This window comes from Puma concolor, chromosome B4, assembly GCF_028749965.1.
Source record: "Puma concolor isolate L17-30 chromosome B4, mPumCon1.1.hap2, whole genome shotgun sequence".
Lineage (NCBI taxonomy): Eukaryota > Metazoa > Chordata > Mammalia > Carnivora > Felidae > Puma > Puma concolor.
In genome coordinates, this window is record NC_141673.1 from 55,406,517 (window position 1) to 55,416,231 (window position 9,715).

Here is a 9,715-nt window from a genome sequence, read left to right on the forward strand (position 1 = left end):
GTGAAAGATGATTTAAAAAAAAATACTTGCAACTCTCACTGGGCTACAGCTTACTTAAATCTCCATCTTGGGGGATGGGAGGAAGCAGAAACAGCCCTATAGCCAGAATCTGGACCAAGCTTCTATGACTGGAGGATTGAGGTAGAGAAATTTTCAAAATTATTAGATCACAAAGGATGAACACTGGAGAGAAAAACAAACCAATAAACACCCATATCAAATCATCCTACAAAGTCATTATTTTGATATCTATGACAAAAATCAACACTAGAACAATAATTACCAACATCGAAAGTCGGGAGAAAGATTTAACCACATAAGAAAAAAAAAACACACAGCAATCTGAAAGGGACTTAAAAATAAATCTTCCAGGGGTGGTTCAATAGAAAATATCATTAGGTGAAACAAAAAAATTGTCAGAAATAGAATAAGAAAAGAATATGAAGAAGAATCAATTACAATTACTAGAAATGAAATAAAAGTGCTGTAAATGAACACACAAAATTTGAGCACAAAGAAGATGTAATTTAACTCTGTCATCACTCTACTGAATGAAAGAAAATACAAAATGCCTCCATTTTTGTGTTTTGGTTCTTTAGCACTATAAGTAGCACAGGGAGGGAGGGGCGCCTGGGTGGTACAGTCGGTTAAGCGTCCGACTTCAGCCAGGTCACGATCTCACGGTCCGTGAGTTCGAACCCCGCGTCAGGCTCTGGGCTGATGGCTCGGAGCCTGGAGCCTGTTTCCGATTCTGTGTCTCCCTCTCTCTCTCTGCCCCTCCCCCGTTCATGCTGTCTCTCTCTGTCCCAAAAATAAATAAACGTTGAAAAAAAAAATTAAGTAGCACAGGGAAAGGCATTTTGTTAATAAACCGAAATAAGCAGGAACATCAAGGCCTTGTCATGCAGAATAAAGATAACCAAAAGTTGAGACCCCAAACTTCTGCCTCTTTTCAATTCCTTATTAAATGAGAGGATGAATAACATAAACTAGTGGTACCTGTAACTTTCTTTTTTTTTTTTTATTTATATATGAAATTTATTGTCAAATTGGTTTCCATACAACACCCAGTGCTCATCCCAAAAGGTGCCCTCCTCAATACCCATCACCCACCCTCTCCTCCCTCCCACCCCCCATCAACCCTTAGTTTGTTCTCAGTTCTCAACAGTCTCTTATGCTTTGGCTCTCTCCCACTCTAACCTCTTTTTTTTTTTTTCCTTCCCCTCCCCCATGGGTTCCTGTTAAGTTTCTCAGGATCCACATAAGAGTGAAACCATATGGTATCCGTCTTTCTCTGTATGGCTTATTTCACTTAGCATCACACTCTCCAGTTCCATCCACGTTGCTACAAAAGGCCATATTTCATTTTTTCTCATTGCCACGTAGTATTCCATTGTGTATATAAACCACAATTTCTTTATCCATTCATCAGTTGATGGACATTTAGGCTCTCTCCATAATTTGGCTATTGTTGAGAGTGCTGCTATGAACATTGGGGTACAAGTGCCCCTATGCATCAGTACTCCTGTGTCCCTTGGATAAATTCCTAGCAGTGCTATTGCTGGGTCATAGGGTAGGTCTATTTTTAATTTTCTGAGGAACCTCCACACTGCTTTCCAGAGCGGCTGCACCAATTTGCATTCCCACCAACGGTGCAAGAGGGTTCCCGTTTCTCCACATCCTCTCCAGCATCTATAGTCTCCTGATTTGTTCATTTTGGCCACTCTGACTGGCGTGAGGTGATATCTGAGTGTGGTTTTGATTTGTATTTCCCTGATAAGAAGCGATGCTGAACATCTTTTCATGTGCCTGTTGGCCATCCGGATGTCTTCTTTAGAGAAGTGTCTATTCATGTTTTCTGCCCATTTCTTCACTGGGTTATTTGCTTTTCGGGTGTGGAGTTTGGTGAGCTCTTTATAGATTTTGGATACTAGCCCTTTGTCCGATATGTCATTTGCAAATATCTTTTCCCATTCCGTTGGTTGCCTTTTAGTTTTGTTGGTTGTTTCCTTTGCTGTGCAGAAGCTTTTTATCTTCATAAGGTCCCAGTAATTCACTTTTGCTTTTAATTCCCTTGCCTTTGGGGATGTGTCGAGTAAGAGATTGCTACGGCTGAGGTCAGAGAGGTCTTTTCCTGCTTTCTCCTCTAGGGTTTTGATGGTTTCCTTTCTCACATTCAGGTCCTTTATCCATTTTGAGTTTATTTTTGTGAATGGTGTGAGAAAGTGGTCTAGTTTCAACCTTCTGCATGTTGCTGTCCAGTTCTCCCAGCACCATTTGTTAAAGAGACTGTCTTTTTTCCATTGGATGTTCTTTCCTGCTTTGTCAAAGATGAGTTGGCCATACGTTTGTGGGTCTAGTTCTGGGGTTTCTATTCTATTCCATTGGTCTATGTGTCTTTTTTTGTGCCAATACCATGCTGTCTTGATGATGACAGCTTTGTAGTAGAGGCTAAAGTCTGGGATTGTGATGCCTCCTGCTTTGGCCTTCTTCTTCAAAATTACTTTGGCTATTCGGGGCCTTTTGTGGTTCCATATGAATTTTAGGATTGCTTGTTCTAGTTTCGAGAAGAATGCTGGTGCAATTTTGATTGGGATTGCGTTGAATGTGTAGATAGCTTTGGGTAGTATTGACATTTTGACAATATTTATTCTTCCAATCCATGAGCAGGGAATGTCTTTCCATTTCTTTAAATCTTCTTCAATTACCTTCATAAGCTTTCTATAGTTTTCAGCATACAGATCCTTTAAATCTTTGGTTAGATTTATTCCTAGGTATTTTATGCTTCTTGGTGCAATTGTGAATGGGATCAGTTTCTTTATTTGTCTTTCTGTTGCTTCATTGTTAGTGTATAAGAATGCAACTGATTTCTGTACATTGATTTTGTATCCTGCAACTTTGCTGAATTCATGTATCAGTTCTAGCAGACTTTGGTGGAGTCTATCGGATTTTCCATGTATAATATCATGTCATCTGCAAAAAGCGAAAGCTTGACTTCATCTTTGCCAATTTTGATGCCTTTGATTTCCTTTTGTTGTCTGATTGCTGATGCTAGAACTTCCAGTACTATGTTAAACAACAGCGGTGAGAGTGGGCATCCCTGTCGTGTTCCTGATCTCAGGGAAAAAGCTCTCAGTTTTTCCCCGTTGAGGATGATGTTAGCTGTGGGCTTTTCATAAATGGCTTTTATGATCTTTAAGTATGTTCCTTCTATCCCGACTTTCTCAAGGGTTTTTATTAAGAAAGGGTGCTGGATTTTGTCAAAGGCCTTTTCTGCATGGATTGACAGGATCATATGGTTTTTCTCTTTTTTTTTTGTTAATGTGATGTATCACGTTGATTGATTTGCGAATGTTGAACCAGCCCTGCATCCCACGAATGAATCCCACTTGATCATGAATAATTCTTTTTATATGCCGTTGAATTCGATTTGCTAGTATCTTATTGAGAATTTTTGCATCCATATTCATCAGGGATATTGGCCTGTAGTTCTCTTTTTTTACTGGGTCTCTGTCTGGTTTAGGAATCAAAGTAATACTGGCTTCATAGAATGAGTCTGGAAGTTTTCCTTCCCTTTCTATTTCTTGGAATAGCTTGAGAAGGATAGGTACTATCTCTGCTTTAAATGTCTGGTAGAACTCCCCTGGGAAGCCATCTGGTCCTGGACTCTTATTTGTTGGGAGATTTTTGATAACCGATTCAATTTCTTCGCTGGTTATGGGTCTGTTCAAGCTTTCTATTTCCTCCTGATTGAGTTTTGGAAGCATGTGGGTGTTCAGGAATTTGTCCATTTCTTCCAGGTTGTCCAATTTGTTGGCATATAATTTTTCATAGTATTCCCTGATAATTGTTTGTATCTCTGAGGGATTGGTTGTAATAATTCCATTTTCATTCATGATTTTATCTATTTGGGTCATCTCCCTTTTCTTTTTGAGAAGCCTGGCTAGAGGTTTGTCAATTTTGTTTATTTTTTCAAAAAACCAACTCTTGGTTTCATTGATCTGCTCTACAGTTTTTTTAGATTCTATATTGTTTATTTCTGCTCTGATCTTTATTATTTCTCTTTTTCTGCTGGGTTTAGGCTGCCTTTGCTGTTCTGCTTCTATTTCCTTTAGGTGTGCTGTTAGATTTTGTAATTGGGATTTTTCTTGTTTCTTGAGATAGGCCTGGATTGCAATGTATTTTCCTCTCAGGACTGCCTTTGCTGCGTCCCAAAGCGTTTGGATTGTTGTATTTTCATTTTCGTTTGTTTCCATATATTTTTTAATTTCTTCTCTAATTGCCTGGTTGACCCACTCATTCGTTAGTAGGGTGTTCTTTAACCTCCATGCTTTTGGAGGTTTTCCAGACTTTTTTCTGTGGTTGATTTCAAGCTTCATAGCATTGTGGTCTGAAAGTATGCATGGTATGATTTCAATTCTTGTAAACTTATGAAGGGCTGTTTTGTGACCCAGTATATGATCTATCTTGGAGAATGTTCCATGCGCACTCGAGAAGAAAGTATATTCTGTTGCTTTGGGATGCAGAGTTCTAAATATATCTGTCAAGTCCATCTGATCCAATGTCTCATTCAGGGCCCTTGTTTCTTTATTGACCGTGTGTCTAGATGATCTATCCATTTCTGTAAGTGGGGTGTTAAAGTCCCCTGCAATTACCACATTCTTATCAATAAGGTTGCTTATGTTTATGAGTAATTGTTTTATATATTTGGGCACTCCGGTATTCGGTGCATAGACATTTATAATTGTTAGCTCTTCCTGATGGATAGACCCTGTCACTATTATATAATGTCCTTTTTCATCTCTTGTTACAGCCTTTAAAGTCTAGTTTGTCTGATATAAGGATGGCTACTCCCGCTTTCTTTTGGCTTCCAGTAGCATGATAAATAGATCTCCATCCCCTCACTCTCAATCTAAAGGTGTCCTCAGGTCTAAAATGAGTCTCTTGTAGACAGCAAATAGATGGGTCTTATTTTTTTTTCCATTCTGATACCCTATGTCTTTTGGTTGGCGCATTTAATCCATTTACATTCAGTGTTATTATAGAATGATATGGGTTTAGAGTCATTGTGATGTCTGTATGTTTTATGCTTGTAGTGATGTCTCTGGTACTTTGTCTCACAGGGTCCCCCTTAGGATCTCTTGTAGGGCTGGTTTAGTGGTGACAAATTCCTTCAGTTTTTGTTTGTTTGGGAAGACCTTTATCTCTCCTTCTATTCTAAATGACAGACTTGCTGGATAAAGGATTCTTGGCTGCATATTTTTTCTGTCTAGCACACTGAAAATCTCGTGCCACTTCTTTCTGGCCTGCCAAGTTTCAAAAGAGAGATCAGTCACGAGTCTTATAGGTCTCCCTTTATATGTGAGGGCACGTTTACCCCTTGCTGCTTTCAGAATTTTCTCTTTATCCTTGTATTTTGCCAGTTTCACTATGATATGTCGTGCAGAAGATCGATTCAAGTTACGTCTGAAGGGAGTTCTCTGTGCCTCTTCGATTTCAATGCCTTTTTCCTTCCCCAGTTCAGGGAAGTTGTCAGCTATTATTTCTTCAAGTACCCCTTCAGCACCTTTCCCTCTCTCTTCCTCCTCTGGGATACCAATTATGCATATATTATTTCTTTTTAGTGTATCACTTAGTTCTCTAATTTTCCCCTCATACTCCTGGATTTTTTTATCTCTCTTTTTCTCAGCTTCCTCTTTTTCCATAACTTTATCTTCTAGTTCACCTATTCTCTCCTCTGCCTCTTCAATCCGAGCCATGGTGGTTTCCATTTTGTTATGCATTTCGTTTAAAGCGTTTTTCAGCTCCTCGTGACTGTTCCTTAGTCCCGTGATCTCTGTAGCAAGAGATTCTCTGCTGTCAGCTATACTGTTTTCAAGCCCAGCGATTAATTTTATGACTATTATTCTAAATTCACTTTCTGTTATATTATTTAAATCCTTTTTGATCAGCTCATTAGCTGTTGTTATTTCCTGGAGATTCTTCTGAGGGGAATTCTTCCGCTTGGTCATTTTGGATAGTCCCTGGCGTGGTGAGGACCTGCAGGGCACTTCCCCTGTGCTGTGGTGTATAACTGGAGTTGGTGGGTGGAGCCGCAGTCAGACCTGATGTCTGCCCCCAGCCCACCGCTGGGGCCACAGTCAGACTGGTGCGTGCCTTCTCTTCCCCTCTCCTAGGGGCGGGATTCACTGTGGGGTGGGGTGGCCTGTCTGGGCTACTTGCACACTGCCAGGCTTGTGATGCTGGGGATCTGGCGTCTTAGCTGGGGTGGGTAGGCAAGGTGCACAGGGGCAGGAGGGGCAGGCTTAGCTTGCTTCTCCTTAGGTGATCCACTTCAGGAGGGGCCCTGTGGCAGCAGGAGGGAGTCAGATCCACTGCCGGAGGTTTGGCTCCGCAGAAGCGCAGAGTTGGGTGTTTGCGTGGAGCGAGCAAGTTCCCTGGCAGGAACTGGTTCTCTTTGGGATTTTGGCTGGGGGATGGGCGGGGGAGATGGCGCTGGCGAGCACCTTTGTTCCCCACCAAACTGAGCTCTGTCGTCAGGGGGCTCAGCAGCTCTCCTTCCCCTTGTCCTCCAGCCTTCCCGCTTTCTGAGCAGAGCTGTTAACTTATGACCTCCCAGACGCTAAGTCGCGCTTGCTGTCGGAACACTGTCCGTCAGGCCCCTCTGCTTTTTGCAAGCCAGACTCGGGGGCTCTGCTTGGCCGGCGAGCCGCCCCTCCACCCCGGCTCCCTCCCGCCAGTCCGTGGAGCGCGCACTGCCTTGCCGCCCTTCCTACCCTCTTCCGTGGGCCTCTCGTCTGCGCTTGGCTCCAGCGACTCCGTTCTGCTAATCCTCTGGCGGTTTTCTGGGTTATTTAGGCAGGTGTAGGTGGAATCTAAGTGATCAGCAGGACGCGCGGTGAGCCCAGCGTCCTCCTACGCCGCCATCTTCCTCCTACCTGTAACTTTCTATGATTAACTGACAGAGCTAGGATTTCCCTGTAAATCTTTTCTCCATATATTTGAAAACACTACTTTTTATGAGATATTATAAAGACCAAAAATGTTTTACTGAATTAAGGAAAATAAGCTATCCCCCATGCCTGGGTGTTCTTTGTCCTCTTTATTCCAAAATATTTGCTTGCTTTTATGAAGATAGGATCTTCATCATTACCACAGTGGTAATGGAAGAGAGAGAAGTCTTTGGATAATAATTAGATTGCAGTTTTTTTCCACTTTTTTTCCTTGTTTTTTGAGTGCCTAAACAGTAAACCCTAGTGAATATATCAATGTATTTCTTGCCACATTTGAAATTATTGTTATTATCTATCCCTGAATTAAATATTTTTTGTTTGCAATATAAAAAATTTTAATTACAATACAAATTATATGGTTTAGCCAAGTAGCAGTAAACGAAGAACTAATTTGTGTTCTTTCTGTACTTATCATTTGTTGACTAATTAGTTTCTCTACAAGACACCAAGTGACTGTTATAAATACAAACCTCCTGAGGATATAAAGGTTAATTTTGAAGTGATTACTAATATTCCAGTAACATTATAATTAATAGTTACATTTCCAATGCAGGAATCTTCTAAAGGACCAATTGGTAACCTCTGTAAATTAGTACAGATTGTTGGCATCATTTAGGATGGCTTTGCACTATTCCTTTCAGTCAATTGAGTTTCAGTGTGAGGCAGGATCAAATATTAAAACCATCATTATTCTAAAACCATGACCCTATGAGTGTGCATCTGTGTGTGTGTGTGTGTGTGTGTGTGTGTGTGTGTATGCATTTACAAGAGAGACACACACATACTGTGTCTGTGCATACTATTTATTCATTCTCTCAGTCTGAGCCCGAGCTATGATTGGACACATTTTTTTGAAAGTTTTATGGTTTTATTAATACAAACACAATGTGAACACAACTGTCTGTTCATTTTCTTCACTGTGGAGCTTGGCATTGGGATTGGTGACTCTGATGGCCAGCTGGGCTTCTCTTTCCACAATGGCTTTGTGGTTCTTGGAGGAGACATTATGAGCAATCTCTGGACAGTAAGATTTGTTGCACAACAGGAGGACTTCAAGTTCCTTGACTTTGTGGACTTGGAACTTCCAGAAGCCACTGGGCAGCACATGCTTTGTTTTCCTGATGCTCTTGTAACCAGTGTTGGGCATCAAGATCTGGCCCTTGTATCTTCTGTGCACCCTATTGTCAATGCCTCTGTGTTTCCACCAATTGCGTTTAATTTTGACATATAGGTGTGACTGGTGTCAGATGAACTTCCTAGTCCTCTTTTTAATTATCTTGGGCTTTGTGAGGGGTCTGAGGGTGGCCATGATGCTGAGGAGGAGATAGCTGCCACCTCCCCAGTCAGTGCTAAGGAAGAGGGCTGGACATCTTTTAAAATGATGTACTAAGTCATGGTGAAGAAGTGCATTTATGTAATGAACATGTATGGCTCTTGGGAGAGAATTTAAACTGTGGGATGAGAGGGTCACACAGCTTCTTTCACAAAACATTAATAGAAGAATGATTTTGAGAATAAATATGTATCTACTATACAGCTAGGATTCTGACCCCGGCTTCCATGCATTTACAAACAGGTCTGAGGAAGTAAAGGGTGTAAGATATTAAAACTAAGTGTTCTTTTTTCCACTAAAATTTCTGAAAGTCTTTAATTCTAAAATATCACTGATTGGATTTCACTTGATCTTTTCAGTTCTTAACTTGTGGCTATTGTTAAAAGTGTCACACTTAATATTTTTCTAATAATAGGTTAAGTACTGAAATTTTGTACTGATTTAAGTTTTAGCTATTTGAAACTATTTTCACAGTCACCTAATTTTACATATTAATGCACTCTCTTGAGGGGCACCTGGGTGGCTTGGTCAGGTGATTATCTGACTCTTGATTTTGGTTCAGGTTGTGATCCCAGGGTTGTGGGACTGAGCCTCACATCCACGCTGAGTGTGGAGCCTGCTTAATATTCTCCCTCTCCCTCCCCCCTCCCCCACTCACACCTGTTCTTTCTCTCTCTCTCTTCCTCTGACCCTTCCTGCCCCCTCCCCACCACACACACTTTCTCTCTCTCTCTTTCTCTCTCAAGTTAAAAAAAATTCACTCTCTTGAGTGGGAAAGAAAGGAGTAAGTTAACAATTGTTATTAGAAATTTTGCATAATCTATAGCCTACCTTATCACTATCCACTGTTCATATTGATGTATCTTCAATAGAGGCAATGATTATACAATATTGCTGGTCTTTCCAGAAGGATGACTTCTCTTTTCTTCTAAGTTTTATTAATGGGTAAACTACAAATAAGAGAGAGAAAAGATTAATTATAAACACATGATTTAATTAACCCCCTCCTGGAATGTCTAACTGGCATCTCAAACCTAGTTAGCCCAAACTGAGTTTTCTGATAAACCACACTGAGCCTGCTCTCCCGAAATCCTCCCCATCTTAGTTGTTGGCAACTCTAACCTTCTAAGTGTTCAAGTTCAAAACCTGTGACAGATTGGGTTCAGTCCCATTTCTAATATATCAGGTAATGCTCTTGGCTCTAACTTAAAAATATATCCAAGAATCCAACCACTACTGAAACCCTTGATCAAGCTTCTATCACTCTTACCTAGAGTGTGGCAATAACCTCTTAACAGGGCTCACAATTTATATCTTTGCCCTCCTCTTCTTTACACTCAATCGAGCAGCCGGAGTGACCTTTAAAAAT

The 9,715-nt window shown here is 40.8% G+C and overlaps 1 pseudogene; it reads right to left on the reverse strand.

The window, feature by feature from the left end:
• Positions 1 to 7,873: 7,873 nt before the first annotated feature.
• On the reverse strand, positions 7,874 to 8,322 carry LOC112863791 (large ribosomal subunit protein eL32 pseudogene; annotated as a pseudogene).
• Positions 8,323 to 9,715: the final 1,393 nt, after the last annotated feature.